We start from the raw sequence: 20,533 nt of genomic DNA, 5'->3' as shown, positions 1-20,533 counted from the left end.
CAATAACCAATAGCGGGACCTGGATGCCCATATTGGCTCCTACATATTCTACGAAGATCTTTATCGGTCAGACCGCATAACAACATACGTTGTTCCCTTTGTCATCAGTATGTTACTTGCCCGAGATTCGATCGTCGGTATTCCAATACCTAGTTCAATCTCGTTACCGGCAAGTCTCTTTACTCGTTCTGTAATACATCATCCCGCAACTAACTCATTTAGTTGCAATGCTTGCAAGGCTTAAGTGATGTGCATTACCGAGAGGGCCCAGAGATACCTCTCCGACAATCGGAGTGACAAAACTTAATCTCGAAATAAGCCAACCCAACCTCTACCTTTGGAGATACCTGTAATGCTCCTTTATAATCACCCAGTTACGTTGTGACGTTTGGTAGCACCCAAAGTGTTCCTCCGGCAAACGGGAGTTGCATAATCTCATAGTTATAGGAACATGTATAAGTCAGGAAGAAAGCAATAGCAACATACTAAACGATCGGGTGCTAAGCTAATGGAATGGGTCATGTCAATCAGATCATTCAACTAATGATGTGACCTCGTTAATCAAATAACAACTCATTGTTCATGGTTAGGAAACATAACCATCTTTGTTTAACGAGCTAGTCAAGTAGAGGCATACTAGTGACACTTTGTTTGTCTATGTATTCACACATGTATTATGTTTCCGGTTAATACAATTCTAGCATGAATAATAAACATTTATCATGATTATAAGGAAATAAATAATAACTTTATTATTGCCTCTAGGGCATATTTCCTTCAATTATGTCATAGCTCGCGCTTCAGTTCTACTGTTTAGATATGTTCCTAGAGAAAAAAATTTAGTTGAATGATGATAGTAGCAATTATGCGGACTAGGTCCGTAAACTGAGGATTGTCCTCATTGCTTCATAGAAGGCTTATCTCCTTAATGCACCGCTCAGTGTGCTGAACCTCGAATGTCGTCTATTGATGTTGCGAACATCTGACATACACATTTTGATAACTACATGATAGTTCAGTGCGTAATGCTAAATGGTTTAGAATTGAGGCACCAAAGACGTTTTGAAATGTCGCAAAACATATGAGATGTTTCGAGGGCTGAAATTGGGATTTCAGGCTCGTGCCCACGTCAAGAGGTATAAGACCTCCGACGATTTTCTTAGCCTGCAAACTAAGGGAGAAAAGCTCAATCGTTGAGCATGTGCTCAGATTGTCTGAGTACTACAATCGCTTGAATCGAGTGGGAGTTAATCTTCCAGATGAGACAGTGATGGTTCTCCATAGTCACTGTCACCAAGCTATTAGAGCTTCGTGATGAACTATAACATATCAGGGATAGACATGATGATCCTTGAGCAACTCGCGATGTTTGACACCGCGAAAGTAGAAATCAAGAAGGAGCATCAATTGTTGATGGTTGGTGAAACCACTAGTTTCAAGAAGGGCAAGGGCAAGAAGGGAAACTTCATGAAACGGCAAATCAGCTGCTCCTCTAGTGAAGAAACCCAAGGTTGAGCCCAAACCCGAGACTAAGTGCTTCTGTAATAAGGGGAACATCCACTGGAGCAGAATTACCCTAGATACTTGGTAGATGAGAAGGCTGGCAAGGTCGATAGAAGTATATTGGATATACATTGTGTTGATGTGTACTTTACTAGTACTCCTAGTAGCACCAGGGTATTAGATACCGGTTCGGTTGCTAAGTGTTAGTAACTCGAAATAAAACCTACGGAATAAACGGAGACTAGCTAAAGGTGAGATGACGATATGTGTTGGAAGTATTTCCAAGGTTGATCAAATATCGTACGCTCCCTCTACCATCGAGATTGGTGTTTGCGTTGAGCATAGACATGATTGGATTATGTCTATCGCAATACGGTTATTCATTTAAAGAGAATAATGGTTACTCTGTTTATTTGAATAATACCTTCAATGGTCTTACACCTGAAATGAATGGTTTATTGAATCTCGATCGTAGTGATACACATGTTCATGCCAAAAGATAGTAATGATAGTACCACCTACTTGTGGCACTGCCACGTAAGTCATATCGGTATAAAACGCATGAAGAAGCTCCATGTTGATGGATCTTTGGGCGCACTTGTTTTGAAAGGTTTGAGACATGCGAACCATGTCTATTGGTGTATATGCATGAAGAAACTCCATGCAAATGGACCGTTTGGACTCACTTGATTTTGAATCACTTGAGACATGCAAATCATACCACATGAGCAAGATGACTGAAAGCCTCGTTTTCAGTAAAATGGAACTAGAAAGCAACTTGTTGGAAGTAATACATTTTGATGTGTGCAATCCAATGAGTGCTGAGGCATGTAGTGGATATCGTTATGTTCTTACTTCACAGATGATTTGAGTAGATGTTGAGTATATTTACTTGATGAATCACGAGTCTGAATTATTGAAAGGTTCAAGTAATTTCAGGGTGAAGTTGAAAGATCGTCGTGACAGGAGGATAAAATATCTATGATATGATCATAGAGATGAATATCTGAATTACGAGTTTGGCACAGAATTAAGACATTGTGGAAATTGTTTCACAACTAATACAGCCTGGAACACCATAGTGTGATGGTGTGTCCGAACATCATAACTGCACCCTATTGGATATGATGCATACCATGATGTCTCTTATCGAATTACCACGATAGTTTATGGGTTAGGCATTAGAGACAACCGCATTCACTTTAAATAGGGCACCACGTAATTCCGATGAGATGACACCGTATGAACTATGGTTTAGAGAAACCTAAGCTGTCATTTCTTACAAGTTTGGGGCTGCGACGCTCATGTGAAAAAGTTTCAGGCTGATAAGCTTGAACCCAAAGCCGATAAATGCATCTTCATAGGACACCCAAAACAGTTGGGTATACCTCCTGTCTCAGATCCGAAAGCAATAAGGGATTGTTTCTAGAACCGGGTCCTTTCTCGAGGAAAAGTTTCTCTCGAAAGAATTGAGTGGGAGGATGGTGGAGACTTGATGAGGTTATTGAACCGTCTCTTCAACTAGTGTGTGACAGGGCACAGGGAGTTGTTCCTGTGGCACCTACACCAATTGAAGTGGAAGCTTATGATAGTGATCATGAAACTTCAGATCAAGTCACTACCAAACCTCGTGGGATGACAAGGATGCGTACTACTTCAGAGTGGTACGTAATCCTGTCTTGGAAGTCATGTTGCTAGACAACAATGAACCTACGAGCTATGGAGAAGCGATGGTGGGCCTGGATTCCAAAATGGCTTGAGGCCATATAATCCGAGAGAGGATCCATATATGAAAACAAAGTGTAGACTTTGGAAGAACTACTTGATGGTCGTAAGGCTGTTAGGTACATATGGATTTTAAAAGGAAGACGGACAATGATGGTAAGTATCACCATTAAGAAAGCTCGACTTGTCATTAAGATGTTTTCCGACAAGTTCAAGGAGTTGACTACGATGAGACTTTCTCACTCGTAGCGATGCTAAGAGTCTGTTGGAATTATATTAGCGATTACTGCATTATTTATGAAATCTTGCAGATAGGATGTCAAAACATTGTTTCCTCGACGATTTTCTTGAGGAAAGGTTGTATGTGATACAACCGGAAGGTTTTGTCAATCCTGAAAGATGCTAATAAGTATGCAAAGCTCCAGCAATCCTTCTAAGGACTGAAGTAAGCATCTCGAAGTTGGAATGTATGCTTTGATGAGATGATCAAAGATTTTGGGTGTATACAAAGTTTATGAGAAACTTGTATTTCCAAAGAAGTGAGTGGGAGCACTATAGAATTTCTGATGAATATATGTTGTTGACATATTGTTGATCAGAAATGACGTAGAACTTCTGGAAAGCATATAGGGTTAGTTGGAAAGTGTTTTTCAATGGAAAGCCTGGATTAAGCTACTTGAACATTAAGCATCAAGATCTATAAGGATAAGATCAAAACGCTTAATGGTACTTTCAAATGAGCACATACCTTGACATGATCTTGAAGGTGTTCAAGATGGATCAGTCAAAGAAGGAATTCTTGCCTGAGTTGTAAGGTATGAAGTTAAGACTTAAAGCTCGACCGCGGCAGAATAGAGAGAAAGGACGAAGGTCGTCCCCTATGCTTTAGATGTAGGCTCTATAGTATGCTATGCTGTGTACCGCACCTGAAGTGTGCCTTGCCATGAGTCAGTCAAGGGGTACAAGAGTGATCCAAGAATGGATCACAGGACAGCGGTCAAAGTTATCCTTAGTAACTAGTGGACTAAGGAATTTTCTCGATTATGGAGGTGGTAAAAGAGTTCGTCGTAAAGGGTTACACCGATGCAAACTTTGACACTAATCCAGATTATTCTGAGTAGTAAACTGGATTCATCTAGTAGAACAGTTATTTGGAATAGCTCCAAATAGAACGTGGTAGCTGCATCTGGGAGATGACATAGAGATTTGTAAAGCACACACGGATCTGAAAGATTCAGACCCGTTGACTATAACATCTCTCACAAGCATAACATGATCAAACCCAGAACTCATCAAGTGTTAATCACATGGTAATGTGAACTAGATTATTGACTCTAGTAAACTCTTGGGTGTTAGTCACATGGGGATGTGACCTTGAGTGTTAATCACATAGCGATGTGAACTGGATTATTGACTCTAGTGCAAGTGGGAGACTGTTGGAAATATGCCCTAGAGGCAATAATAAATTGGTTATTATTATATTTCCTTGTTCATGATAATCGTTTATTATCCATGCTAGAATTGTATTGATAGGAAACTCAGATACATGTGTGGATACATAGACAACACCATGTCCCTAGTAAGCCTCTAGTTGACTAGCTCATTGATCAATAGATGGTTACGGTTTCCTGACCATGGACATTGGATGTCGTTGATAACGGGATCACATCATTGGGAGAATGATGTGATGGACAAGACCCAATCCTAAGCCTAGCACAAAGATCATGTAGTTCGTATGCTAAAGCTTTTCTAATGTCAAGTATCATTTCCTTAGACCATGAGATTGTGCAACTCCCGGATACCGTAGGAATGCTTTGGGTGTGCCAAACGTCACAACGTAACTGGGTGGCTATAAAGGTGCACTACGGGTATCTCCGAAAGTGTCTGTTGGGTTGGCACGAATCGAGACTGGGATTTGTCACTCCGTGTGACGGAGAGGTATCTCTGGGCCCACTCGGTAGGACATCATCATAATGTGCACAATGTGACCAAGGAGTTGATCACGGGATGATGTGTTACGGAACGAGTAAAGAGACTTTCCGGTAACGAGATTGAACAAGGTATCGGATACCGACGATCGAATCTCGGGCAAGTACAATACCGCTGGACAAAGGGAATTGAATACGGGATTGATTGAATCCTCGACATCGTGGTTCATCCGATGAGATCATCGTGGAACATGTGGGAGCCAACATGGGTATCCAGATCCCGCTGTTGGTTATTGACCGGAGAGTCGTCTCGGTCATGTCTGCATGTCTCCCGAACCCGTAGGGTCTACACACTTAAGGTTCGGTGACGCTAGGGTTGTAGAGATATTAGTATGCGGTAACCCGAAAGTTGTTCGGAGTCCCGGATGAGATCCCGGACGTCACGAGGAGTTCGGAATGGTCCGGAGGTAAAGATTTATATGTGGGAAGTTCTATTTTGGCCACGGGAAAATGTTCGGGATTTTTCGGTATTGTACCGGGAAGGTTCTAGAAGGTTCCGGAGTGGGGCCCACCTGCATGGGGGACCCACATGAACGTGGGTAGTGGGGGCAAGGCCCCACACCCCTGGTCAAGGCGCACCAAGATCCCCCCTTAGAAGGAATAAGATCATATCCCGAAGGGATAAGATCAAGATCCCTAAAAAGGAGGGATAACAATCGGTGGGGAAGGGAAATGATGGGATTTCTTTCCCCCACCTTTGCCAATGACCCAATGGACTTGGAGGGCAAGAAACCAGCCCCCTCCACCCCTATATATAGTGGGGAGGCGCATGGGAGCCGCACCCTAGCCCCTGGCGCCTCCCTCTCCCCTCGTAACACCTCTCCCTCTCGCTGAGCTTGGCGAAGCCCTGCCGAGATCCCCGCTGCTTCCACCACCACGCCGTCGTGCTGATGGATCTCCATCAACCTCTCCTTCCCCCTTGCTGGATCAAGAAGGAGGAGACATCTTCCCCAATCGTACGTGTGTTGAACGCGGAGGTGCCGTCCGTTCGGCGCTCAGTCATCGGTGATTTGGATCATGACGAGTACGACTCCATCAACCCTGTTCTCCTGAACGCTTTCGCTCGCGATCTACAAGGGTATGTAGATGCACTCCTCTCTCTCGTTGCTAGATGACTCCATAGATTGATCTTGGTGATGCGTAGAAAATTTTAAAATTCTGCTACGTTCCCCAAAAGAAAGTTCTTGCTGCTTTGCTACACTGTCTCTGAAAACATTGATCAGTTGTTGTGTCGCACGACTCTGCACCTCTGATTCATCCAGCATTTCCATCATTGCTTCAGCCATTAATTGGTTCACAAACATACATTTATATCGTTGCATTCGAGACAGAGGATACTGAACAGATTCAGATGGCGATTTTGGCAGGCTTGTATTATTGATAGTGGAGAGTGTCTCGACCACTGCATCATAACATAAATTAGGACGGGAACCAAACAGATTAATCATGAGTTATTACCATATTACCTGGCCTAGATTTACTGGAAAGGAACAATGGGGTTGCCTTGCTGTTTTCAGAGTTTGTCTTCTTATCTTCAGTAGCCTGCACAAAATTAACACACTAGCATTGCTATCATTGACCAAGTTAGTTAATAGGAAATCAACATTGACACAACGAATGTTTGGGCAACTAGCCTACACCAAATTAACACTATGGTGCAGCTATCATCAGCCAGCTAAGGTAATACGAAAGCAACATTGACACAATGAATGAATGGGCAACCAGAGAAGCACTACAATTCAGTAATGTGCATGATATGAGATAGTACTTTCATGCAGCTCAGTATGCAAAACTACCAGGCAGTTTTCCTTCCAAAAATCAACATTGGCGCCTTTAACATTTTGCTACAACTAATTTTAGATCAGATAAAGGTTAGATTCACGCTGATTAACAAAATACATGCTGATGTATAAATATAGTGATATACAACAGGTACTTACATCAACATTGGAGCACAGAGAATTCCTGCAAGATATTTTCCTCAAATACGATCCCAATGGAGGAAGTCTTGTATCGTTTAACCTTATTTTCTAAAAGAGAGATGGGTAAGAAACATGTAGAAAATATGATCACAATGCTATAAAATTTCATGATGCGAGGATACGCACACACTTCTTAGAATGGAGTTGACATTCTTTTGCTGGACTGGAGCGGACTAGTTCTTTGGCCACTGGAATCTGCTTATTATCAGTGGGAGTTGGGTTTCTCTGTGCTGGAGCAGTATCTATGAAAAATGGAGTTGGTTTATTATCTCCTGGCATTTGGATCTTTTGCAAAGACCTGGTTTGTAACCCTTCAGATTCTAACATAGCGTCTTCCCCTTGCATGCCTTATATAGAAGAATGGTGCTTCAATTATAAAACATGCTACAACAGAGATGGAATAGGTACTGAAGAATAGAAAGGCATGACATATTGACATGTATTCCCTCCATCCGGAAATAAATGGATGGGTCTAGGCGTATTTCAGTTCTAGATACATCCAGTTTTATCCATTTCTGCGACATTTAATCCGGACGGAGGGAGTATGATGTAAGAGCTAGGGATACGACAGGACAACACAGTAAAAAAACACTGAAAAACCCACTGCAGAACCAAAGTATTCAAACCCACTGATATGAGATAGTACACTCATGCAGCTCAGGATGCAAAACTACCAGGCAGTTTTCCTTGCAAAAATCAACATTGTGGCCTTTAATCATACATTTTGCTACAACTAAATTTAGATCAGATAAAGGTTGGATTCACGCCGATTAACAAAATACATGCTGATGTAAAAATATAGTGATATACAACAGGTACTTACATCTACATTGGAGCACAGAGAATTCCTGCAAGAATCTTTCCTCATAAACGATACCATTGCAGAAAATCTTCTATCTGTTAAGCTTATTTTCTAAAAGAGAGATGGGTAAGAAACATGTAGAAAATATGATCAGCATGCTATAAAATTTCATGATGCAAGGATACGCACACGCTTCTTAGAATTGAGTTGACATATTTTTGCTGGACTGGAGCGGACTAGTTCTTTGGCCACTGGAATCTGCTTATTATCAGTAGGAGTTGGGTTTCTCTGTGCTGGAGCAGTATCTATAAAAACTGGAGTTGGTTTATTATCTCCTGGCGTTTGGATCTTTTGCAAAGGCCTTGTTGTACTGTCGTGTCAAAACCGGCGGATCTCGGGTAGGGGGTCCCGAACTGTGCATCTAGGCCGGATGGTAACAGAGGCAGACACGATGTTTTACCCAGGTTCGGGCCCTCTTGATGGAGGTAAACCCTACGTCCTGCTTGATTAATATTGATGATATGGGTAGTACAAGAGTAGATCTACCACGAGATCAAGGAGGCTAAACCCTAGAAGCTAGCCTATGGTATGATTGTTGTTATATGTTGGTCCTACGGACTAAACCCTCCGGTTTATATAGACACCGGAGGGTTAGGGTTACATAGAGTCGGTTACAATGGTAGGAGATCTTGAATATCCGCATCGCCAAGCTTGCCTTCCACGCCAAGGAAAGTCCCATCCGGACACGGGACGAAGTCTTCAATCTTGTATCTTCATAATCCAGGAGTCCGGCTGAAGGTATAGTCCGGCTATCCCGAACACCCCCTAATCCAGGACTCCCTCAGTAGCCCCTGAACCAGGCTTCAATACGACGAGTCCGGCGCGCAAATTGTCTTCGGCATTGCAAGGCGGGTTCCTCCTCCAAGTCCTTCATAGAAGATTGTAAACACCAAGAGTAGTGTCCGGCTCTGCAAAATAAGCTTCCACATATTGCCATAGAGAGAATAATATTAACACAAATCAAATCTGCTGACGTATTCCGCAGTGCGTCATCACACTGCCAAGTCCTTTACTCGAATCGTTTTTACTTTTCCACCTCAGCGTTTTTGCGAGGCGGTTTCCTTGGCACGTCTTGTCAAAGCAGAGATCGTGTACCCTTTTACGGGATTCTCATCAATACGGACGTGGGTAACCCAACCGCGCCATTTATCACGGCGCTTGGGAGGCAAGCGAGTTTTACTAGGCTGGTGGGGACGCACAACCGCATCCGCCCATATAAGGGGATAAGGATCCACCTTTTTACCTACGCCTTCTTCCTCCTTTGCCTATCCATCTCCTGCGCACTCGAGCTCCAGCGCCCAAGCCCGCACTTCCCACCTCAACCTTCTCCAGCAATGTCCGGAGCGGGAGGCAAGTGGATGGTCTCCTCCGTCACGGAGGCAAGTCAAAAAGCTAAGGAAGGCCGGATACTTGTCTAACACATCGCGCACCGGCTTCCCGAAAAGGGGCAGCTTCTCCCCACCCCAAGGCCCCATGAGAGGGTAGTATTCTTCCCCACTTCCTCCGCGGACTGGGTTTTCCACTCCACCCATTTGTCCGCTCATGTTCTACTACGGCCTGGATTTCCATGATCTGGCCCCGAACTTCATCCTCAACATCTCGGCGTTTATCGTCGTGTGCGAGGCTTTCCTCCGCGTCCGCCCCCATTTCGGCCTCTGGCTCAAGACCTTCAACGTCAAGCCCAAGGTGGTGCGCGGCAGCCAGGCGGAGTGCGGAGGCGCCATGGCGGGCAAGATGGCCAACGTCCTATGGCTCGAGGGCTCCTTCGTGGAGACCCTAAGGGGTGGCAATCCGGGTGGTTTTACATCACCGAGCCACGTGATCCGAAATGGATCGCAGCCCCCGAGTTCCGATCCGGACCCCCCACGCGGCTTATGTCCTGGAAAGAGACGGGCCTGTCGTGGGTGAAAAAAGAGGTGACCGGACTGCAGTCATGCATCCACTCCCTGGTGAGCAAGCCGATCAGGCGACAATGTAGTCCAGGTTATGCTCGTCCGCCGGATCCTCCCGTGTCAACAACGGGACTTTCAATCTGTGGGAGTTCGACCCGGCGCAGCACCAAACCCTTAACAGGCTCTTCGACACGACGTACGAAGACGCTGGAAGGTGCTAACCAAAGGCGCCGAGGCTCCCGCATCCGCTTCCGAGGACCGCGGATACAGCTTGCAGCGTCATGCTAGCGAGGTAAGCTATTTTCACCTTTTACAGGATGTTAAGTTTTTTCATAGTTTGACTCTATGCAGATCTAAACTCCTTACTCTACTCTTGACTCAAAGAAGGCTTGCGCAGGCGAATCCGGACCGATAACTGTCCCGGCTCCCTTGCCCGAAGACCCAGCCCCTGCTCTCCTAGTGAAGCTGCTGGTTCCGGCACCTTATGTGGTGCTGGAGAAGAAGGCCAAGAATAAGAAGGCCACGGGGACTCGAAAGAGTGCCCGTAATGTGGTGGTGTCGGACTCGTCATCCGACGAGTCCGAGATCTCTCCTCCTTGAAAGCGAGGAGGAGGAAGAAGAAACCTCTCCCCCTCCAGCGGGGAGGAAAGAAGAAGAAGGCCGCCCTAACGGGGGCCGAAGGGTCCAGGAAGAGGAAGACCCCTCCCGACTACCTCCCCCGACGCTGAAGAGGACGAAGAGGAGTGGCCAGATAGGGCCAAGCGTCCGGCGAAATAGTAAGTATTCGGATATCAGAGTAACTCATGACGTTCCTTTGTCGCACATCTTTCCCTAATGTCGAACATAATTATGCAGCCCGCCCCGGGCCGAACTCAACGAGTCGTCGAGCGGCTCCCTGGATTCATCGGACGTGAACTCAGTTCCGCCCGCTGTCTCCCCCCGCACTGCGGATGACGCCGAAGTGGCGTCGCAACAAGCTCCGGGGCAGGAGGAGGTGGTCCTGGAGGAGCCGCAAGGCGGCCTCCCGGACCCCAGGAGTAAAGGGGACAAGACCCCCCAGGGCTCCAAGTCCGGCTTTGAGCCGGACACCGCGCCAGAATCTTCAACAGTTCCGGACCGCGGTAGGCGAACTCCTTCCAAGAGGAGCAAGCCTTCTGAGCCAGCGGCCTCTGTCCAACCAGGTGCCGGACAATTTGCTGGAGGTGCTTGACGGCGCCTCCATCGACGAGGAGCACCGTACTATTATGAGTACGGTGATCCAGAAGGTTCAGTCCGCCAAGAGCGGACTGAGTGAAGCTTGCGCTAGCCTCCTAACAGGCTTCGAGGTAAGTAAAAAAATATGTAAGAATATAACCGCATAGACAGTAGCCCCTGATGCTCTGTTTGGAATTCGGAAAGAAAAGCCGAATAGAGGATCTATTAAATTTTGCAGGAGTCTAACAACAAAGAGTCAATATGCGTATGCAGGCTTCGCTGCTAGCCACCACCGCACTGACTGCGGAGGTGGGTGCCCTGAAACAGGGACTCGAGCGGACCGAGCAAGAGCTCGGCCTTGCCAAGCGGCAGCTCGAGGAGAAAGAAGGTAAGAAATACCTTACAGAAAAAAGTGCCTATAAAAAGACGTGATTGCAAAAAATAACAGGATTGTACTGCTTATTGTAGGGGCCACGACTGAGGTGGCGACCCTCAAGCAGGCGCTGTCCGAGGCCGAAAAGAAAGCGGCCGCAGAGCGCACCGAGCGAGAGAAACTTGGGGCCCAGGTCGGCTAGGTGCAGCAAGAGCTTCAGGCTCTCATGAAAAAACATGAGAGTTTGGAGCTTGAGTCAAAGACGCAAGCGTCCGAGCTCGCGGCGGCCCTTGAGACTGCCAAGTCTGCCCAGGCCGAAGCCCAAAAGGCCCTCCAAGAGTTGGAGGAGATGAAAAAGATAGCAGCGGGTAAGGCATTCTTTATGCAAAGCAGAAATATAAAAGTAAACTACTTGTTACTTACCCGAATCCGGAGCTCTCCAGGGGCATTCGCAGATCTTCCCTGCAGCGTATCCGCCGCCGCCGCATTCTACCGAGCTGAAGAGGGTAGCTCGACGGAGAAGGTGTTCTGGTCTCAATATGCTGAGGCCGGACACCCTGTACCCTTGAGCGACCAGCTGAAACAGCTGGTCGAGCTCCACAAGGCGGCCGAATAGGCCATGAAGGGCTTCATAGTTAGGCTGTGGCCCAGAGAGGCCCTGCCTGGGAGCTACTTCGGGCTGGTGCGGCGGCTGGTGGAGGCCTGTCCAAGGCTCGAGGTCATCAAGCGCTCCGTCTGCATCGAAGGTGCCCATAGGGCCCTTGCCCGTGCAAAGGTGCACTGGGGTAAGATGGACGGTGAGAAGCTTGTGAGGGACGGGCCGCCGCCGGGGAAGGAGCATTGCAAGCCCGAGAACTACTATAAGGATGTTCTTGCGGGTGCCCGCCTTGTGGCGGATGAGTGTACCAAGGATGTAATTTTTGAATGAACTCGCTCATGTTTATCCTGTGCGCTGAAAACTTGTTCATATGCGCTAAGCAATGCTTGTTGAATTTAAAATATTACTTTCTGTGCGGCCGTTTATCAAAAAATTGAGAGATGGCCAGTCATCGGCTTCTGCCCCCACACCACTAGTGCTGGGGTGTTCGGGATAAACCTGAGTGCTCTTTTTCCCATAGTTGGGTCCTTTGAGGGAGGCGCTCAGCACAACGAACCAGGCAATCGGACTATAATGCTTGAACACTCTCACTTAGCCATAGAACTCTATAATTTTAAATTTCGGCGAAGCCCCTAGTTCGGAAGACCGAGTTCGGGGCGCTATCCATGCCTTGGCCGGACAAAGCCAGCTCCTCGCTTGAAGCAGCATAAGTCTTTAGGGACTCGAAAAACCTCTCGAACAGCGACCGGTCTCTCGCCTCATCATGACAGTTAGTTTTAGCTTTCTCCACTGAGGTGCTTAACCCAGATCAACTGGGGCACAATCGCAGTGGTTCTCCTAGTGCTACCTTAGCCGATATAGCGGAACATAAGGCACCAAAACATAGGAGTCGGGCAAACCCAACTATTGACCCAAATCATGATTCGGAGCCGATGCATATAGTGCTATAAGTTCGGGGTGCCGCACTTGTGAAAGTGTACGGGCTTCTCACACCATATTGAGGGGTACTGAAGCCCCTGGCGTGTTTGCCGTACCATGGTGTACGGGTGCAACATGTCATTTAATAAACATATATATGAAAGGAGGATAATGCAAAAATAGACAAAAAAGCTATGCATTGTTTATAGAAAGGCTGCTATCAAAGCAGAACGATACGAGTAGTGCGATAAGCAAAAGATATTGGGCTATTTAACATGTCCTGGCTAGGAGCAGGCCGCGAAATTGTATGCCAAAACAGGTATACTGCTCGTAACAGAGACCACCTGGGAGTTCCATAATGCGGCATGGCTTGTCTGCTTCCCTGGATCTTGCATCGTTTGTGCGACAATTGAATTTCCGAACAGGTCGTCCGAAGTATGGAGTCCTGAAAGTAAGAGAAAAATTAAAAAAAGGAATTCGGCAGCCCCTAGTACGTTTTAAGCCGTAGTTTAGGTTTTCCGTTATTGTTCCCCTTCCCCTACGCCCATGGTATTTCTAGAGCGTAGTTATGTACGCGAGGCACTGGTTTCGCTATGTCGCGAGGGCTGGGGTTGGGGCCGCATTGTTACCTTGCCAGCATATTCCATGTGCTGACCCGTTTCGGGCTGCAACGTTAATGTTGCAGACTTTTTAGACGATGATTAAGGAGTTTTAGGTCGTGGTTCTATACTCAGTGATGCCGTTGGAGTTGATGGACTCACTTATCTTTCAAGCCTTCCGCTGTTATCGTTATTAGATGGCCTTAAGCCATATTTATTGTAATAAGTTCTCTTTTGAGACACTCGATGTAATAAGTGTGTGATTGCTACTCTGCTATAAATCCTCCGAGTAATGTGTGGTGTCAGCATTACTGATCCAGGGATGACACCGGAGCACAGAGATCAGACTGTTTGAGGTCTGGTCGCTACAGAGATGGTACTAGAGCACAAGCTGACTGTAGAACACGACCACTAAGCTAAAAGACCTAGATCACTATTCACTCTCTTCTCTTCTGACCTCTCATCTTTTCTACTCTTTAGGATGGCGGATGCAAGGAACAAGTTCATGCAACCGGATGAAGATACACCTTTTGGACGTCACTTGAAGGAAGTCACTAGATACCTGAACATAGGAGTACCAAGCTTCACGGGAACCTACAACGCCACTTTACCTGAAGAAGAGCGCTGGATGATTCAAGTTCAAGTTCCAGGAAGGACGTTCATGCCAGTCACTGAGCCCATAGAGTTTTCTTTCGATGCACCAACTTGGAGTCTAGGACAGAGCATGGCAGCTCACATCGCCATGGGACGCATTGGAGATGTCTACCGCAAGGATCTCAAGGATACTATCTACCAGATTTGTGGGCGCCGAGATGAACACTGGGAGATGATCAGCACCGAGAAGGATAGATCAATTGCAGCTTTTATTCAGGAGCTAAACCAGCACATTCAATGACAGGAGAACCAGATGTGCGCCGACATGATAGATCATAAGAAGGCTAAGACTAGAATCAAGGAACTGGAGGAAGAACTCAAGGCTACACGTGAAGAGTATGAAGAGGAAATTAAAGTATTGGTGGACAAGAATGCCGACTTAACAATGAAGATTGGAATATTTATGGGAGGCCCTACGCCAGTAGATGAAGACGAAGAACCCAAGGAGATTAGCCCGGAAGACTACATCATCATCGACGGCACCGACTCGGAACAAGATAGTAGCGATGATGATTATGTTGATGAAGCTGGAGCAGATATCATGGAGTCTGCAACCGAAGAATATTTCTAGTAGACCACCTCATCAGTAGTAGTAGTCCACCATGTAAATATAATAGTCCGAGCACTTTTGCGATAATTAGATCAATTGTATGCCCTTGTTTGATTGAATGAAGTGAATTGTTTGCTTTTGCCTCATGTGCATATGGGTAGTGTTTTCTTTTTAGACCCCCTCTATTCTTATATCTCATCTTTTCTAAACCCTCAGATGCCTCCGAGACGTGACCCCGGATTTGCCTTCCCACCGGAGCTCACTCAGTTGATCCAGCAGCAGAACACATTGATGCAGTTGCTAGTCCAGAATCAGAATCAAGGGAACAACAACAACAACCCACCACCACCACCACCTGTTGATCACTTAGCCCGTTTTCTTAGGCTAAATCCGCCGATGTTTTCCAGTAGCACCGAGCCGATAGTAGCAGATGATTGGCTCTGCAAGACAGCTAGGGAGTTGACCACAGCAGGATGCACAGATGCGGAGAAGGTGAAGTTTGCCGCACATCAGTTAGAAGGACCCGCAGCCTCATGGTGGGAGAATTTCACAGCCACTTTCCGAGTCGATACTGTCACATGGGACCAGTTTCAGCAGGCTTTTCGAACTGCACATGTTTCAGCAGGAGTTATGGCCATGAAGAAACGTGAGTTTTGCAACTTACGCCATGGAGGACGGACAGTTGGCCAGTATGTGGAGGACTTTAGTAAGTTAGCACGTTATGCCCCAGATGACGTTGCTACAGATGTAGCTAAGCAGGAGAAGTTTCTGGAAAGACTGAATGATGAGTTGAGCATGCAGTTGATGGTAGCAACCTTCAACAACTACCAGGAGTTGGTAGATCGTTCTCTTATGATTGAAGGGAAGCAGCAGCAAATTGAGAATCGCAAGAGGAAGTATGGACAAGGAAAGTATAGTTCTGGAGCTCACCAGAAGCCACATTTTACCCCTAAACCGGGAGGACATTTTCAGCATACCCATGGAGGAGGTAGCTCGCACAATCACAATGGCACCAAGAATGGTAATGGCAATGGAGGAAGCAACGGCCAGAACCGCACCAACCCATCAACCCCAGCCAAGAAGGACCTGAGCCAAGTCACTTGCTATAAGTGTTCGAAGACCGGACATTATGCTAATGAGTGCCCTGAAATACAAAATGGAAATGGCAATGGAAGCTTTGGGAAGAAGTCGAACCCTTTCAACAGGGGACAGGTGAACCACGTTAGCGTGGAGGAGGTTGAAGCTCAGCCCGATGCAGTAATAGGTAAGTTTTTGGTTAAGTCATTTACTGCACTCGTTCTTTTTGATACTCGTGCATCGCATTCATATATCTCAAGGGGATTTTTGGATAAGTATAACCTATCAACCCAAGCCCTTAGGTCACCCATGTTAGTAACCTCGCCTGGAGCAGAGTATGTGGCTAGTCTATGGTGTGATCGGTTACCATTAAGGATTGGTAACTATGTTTTTCCCTCAGACCTAATAGTATTGGAATCCCAAGGATTGGATGTGATATTAGGCATGGATTGGTTATCAAAGTATGAAGGGAATATTGAATGTGCTAGCAAGTCAATTTTGCTTACCACACTAGAAGGGAGAAGGATCAAGTATGTATCCCGACATGTGCCGAAGAGGACTCAAGTAAATTGCTTAACAGGAGTTGTGCAGGAGGAAGTACCAGTGGTAAGGGATTTCCCTGAAGTATTTCCAGAGGAGTTGCCAGGCATGCCACCGGATAGAGATATTGAGTTTTTGATTGAGTTATTGCCAGGCACAGGGCCAATATCAAAGAGACCATATAGGATGCCAGCAAAGGATTTGGTGGAAATTAAGAAGCAGATTAAGGAGTTACTGGATAAGGGATATATTCACCCAAGTTCTTCGCCTTGGGGATCGCCAGTACTTCTAGTGGAGAAGAAGGGTGGATCGTTAAGGATGGTTGTTGATTATCGAGGATTGAATGAAGTAACGATCAAGAACAAGTACCCACTACCAATGATTAATGATCTGTTTGATCGTTTGCAAGGAGCTAAGGTATTTTCCAAGATCGATCTGCGATCAGGATACCACCAGTTGAAGATTCGAGAACAGGATATTCCGAAGACAGCTTTTACCATCAGGTATGGGCTATACGAGTATACCGTTATGTCATTTGGTCTGACTAACGCACCTGCCTATTTTATGAACATGATGAACAAAGTGTTTATGGAGTTTTTGGATAAGTTCGTCATAGTGTTCATTGATCATATCCTGGTTTATTCAAAAAATGAAGAGGAGCATAAGGAGCATTTGCGTTTGGTACTTGGAAAGCTCAGAGAACAACAATTATATGCCAAGTTCAGCAAATGTGAGTTTTGGTTGAAGGAAGTAGGATTTCTCGGACACGTTATATCTGGAGAAGGTATAGCAGTAGATCCCGCTAAAGTTGAAACCGTGACCAAATGGGAAGCACCAACCACAGTTGGAGAGATCCGGAGTTTTCTTGGACTCGCAGGATACTACCGGAGATTTATTGAGAATTTCTCAAAGATTGCGAAGCCTATGACAGAGTTATTAAAGAAGGATACCAAGTTCGTATGGACGGAGGAATGTGAGTCTAGTTTCCAGGAGTTGAAAAAACGTTTGGTTACCTCACCAGTGTTGATTTTGCCAGACCAGACCAAAGATTATGAGGTGTATTGTGACGCTTCACGTTGAGGACTTGGAGCAGTGCTTATGCAGGAAGGGAGAGTTGTTTCATATGCCTCAAGACAACTGAAGCCTCATGCGTTGAATTATGCTACGCATGATTTGGAGTTAGCAGCCGTAGTGCATGCTTTGAAAACATGGAGACATTTCCTCATTGGAAATCATTGTGAGGTGTACACGGATCATAAGAGTTTGAAGTACATTTTCACACAGAAGGAGTTGAATCTCAGACAAAGGAGATGGTTGGAGCTTATCAAGGATTATGATATGAAATTGCATTATCACCCCGGAAAGGCTAATGTAGTAGCTGACGCATTAAGCCGTAAGAGCCATGTCAATACGTTAATGACGGGAGAGATACCCAAGGAATTAGCAGAAAATCTACGTGAACTATGTTTGGAAATAGTTCCGAGAGGCCATATAGCAGCATTGGAGATTCAGTCAACTTTGATGGATAGAATCAGAGAAGCTCAAAAGACCGACAAAGAGATTGCCGCTATTAAGGAGAAATTGAGCAAAGGAAAAGCTAAAGGATTTCGTGAGGATGAACACGATACTCTATGGTTTGAAGACCGCGTTTACGTGCCCAATGACCCGGAGATCAGGAAGTTGATTTTGCAAGAGGCACACGACTCACCGTATTCAATTCACCCAGGAAATACCAAGATGTATTTGGATTTGAAGGACATTTTCTAGTGGACTGGAATGAAGAAGGATATTGCAGAATATGTAGCAGTTTGTGATGTATGCCAGAGAGTAAAGGCGGAGCATCAGAAGCCAGCAGGATTGTTACAACCATTGCCAATACCCGAATGGAAGTGGGATAAGCTAGGCATGGATTTTATCACGGGATTGCCCAGGACTCGTTCAGGCTATGACTCGATTTGGGTTGTATTCGATCGATTGACGAAGGTAGCTCATTTTATCCCGGTAAAGACCACTTACACCAGTGCTAAGTTGGCAAAGATATACATGACCAAGATCATATGTCTGCATGGAGTTCCAAGTAGTATCGTATCAGATAGAGGAACCCAGTTTACCTCAAAGTTCTGGAAGCAGTTACACGAAACTTTGGGTACCAGGCTAGAATTCAGTACAGCTTTTCATCCACAGACAGATGGACAGACCGAGAGAGTCAATCAGATTTTGGAGGATATGCTGAGAGCTTGTGCGCTAGACTATGGATCTAGTTGGGACGATAATTTGCCATATGCAGAGTTCTCTTACAACAACAGTTACCAAACCAGTTTAAAGATGGCCCCTTTCAAAGCCTTGTACGGAAGGAGGTGCAGGACACCGTTGTCATGGGACGAAGTTGGAGACCGCCAGTTGTTTGGACCTGACTTGATTAAAGAGTCTAAACAGAAGGTGAAGTTGATTCGCGATAGGCTCAAGGTAGCCCAGTCCAGACAGAAGAGTTATGCAGATTCTAAACGCAAGGAGACAGTTTACGAAATTGAAGATAGAGCTTATCTTCGAGTATCTCCACTTAGGGGAACAAAACGTTTTGGAGTTAAAGGAAAGTTAGCGCCACGATTTGTAGGATCATATCGAGTTTTGGAGCGTATGGGAGAAGTGGCCTACAAGTTGGAATTGCCCGAAGGATTGTCAGGAGTTCATGATGTGTCCCACATTTCCCAGTTGAAGAAGTGTCACGCGGAGATGGCTGACATACTGTTGAGAGACACAGTGCCTTTAGAGACTATTCAGTTGGATAACGATTTGACCTACGAGGAGAAACCAATTAAGATTCTCGAGTTTGCCAATCGAGTTACCCGCAGCAAGGTTATCAAGTTTTGCAAAGTTCAGTGGAGCCACCACACAGAGGATGAAGCCACCTGGGAGCGAGAGGAAGAGTTGCTCAAGGACCACCCTCACCTATTTTTTAGCCAACCCGAATCTCGAGGGCGAGATTCATCTTAAGGGGGTAGGTTTGTAACATCCCAAATTTTCAATTTGGAATGTTATACATTAGATCATCATTGCATAGCATATTTTATTTTGCATTTTGGTTGATCCTAGAAATTCTACGCAACTCAAGGACCCACGGAGAGAGTTGGGGATTTTGTTATTTTCATATTTGAGTTCTCTCAAATTTTGAGAATAGGATCATTTGATTTTATTTATTTTATCATCAATTATTTCTATTACAAAATTATGAGAGAGGGAATAAAATGACTTTCCCAAAATAAAGAAATATTGATGATTTAATACTAAAATCAAATAAGATTTTATTTCGGAATTTTTCGGTGTTTTATTTGAATTTAGGAAAAATGTGTGTTTTTCAAAATTTGCATTTAGGTCCCAAATAAATGTTCACCTTGTGAGGCTTGATTTTAGAAACCCGTGAAAATTTATTTCGGAATTTTTGGAGTCCGTTTAGTATTTCTTTTTATTTTTTCTTCCGAGCGGAATATTTAAAAAAAACGAACCGACCTAGGGGCCGTGTCCGACCCGGACTCCCGGCCCACTAGGCTTTATAAGCCGGGGGGAGGCCCAGCCGAAGCCAGCCACCCGCGCCCAAACCCTAGCGCCGCCCGCCGCCCCCAGCGCCGCCGCCGCCGCCCGCCTCGCCCCGCGCCGCCGCCACCGCGCCGCCTCGCCGCCTCGCCGACCGCCGGAGCCGCCGCCGCCGCCGCACGCCCGCCGAGGTTCGCCGCCGCCTCGAAATCCGTGCCCGTTTTTTATTTAGAAAAACCGTTCGGTTTTTTCATTGGTTTTTTGCCAGTTTTTTTAGATTCGGTTTTTTTAATAGATCGGTTTTTCCGGTTTATTTAAATAACGAGTGTTCGTCCGTTCGTTCGTTCTAGCGAGCGTTCGTCGTTTTTCTTTTTCTCGGATTAAATCCGCGATTTTTCTGATCGCGATTCCCAATCCGATTTTCTTTTTAGTATAACTTTTCGCTCGTTTATCGGAATCAGGCGATTCAAGCGCCTGGAGTTTCGTCTCGAAACCCTCTATCCGTTTAACCAACTTAAACAAGATTTTGCTACTGTAAAATTTGCCC

Source organism: Triticum urartu, chromosome 2 (assembly GCF_003073215.2).
Source record: "Triticum urartu cultivar G1812 chromosome 2, Tu2.1, whole genome shotgun sequence".
NCBI lineage: Eukaryota > Viridiplantae > Streptophyta > Magnoliopsida > Poales > Poaceae > Triticum > Triticum urartu.
The sequence above is the reverse complement of the archived record's forward strand: the minus strand, read 5'-3'. Positions refer to the sequence as shown.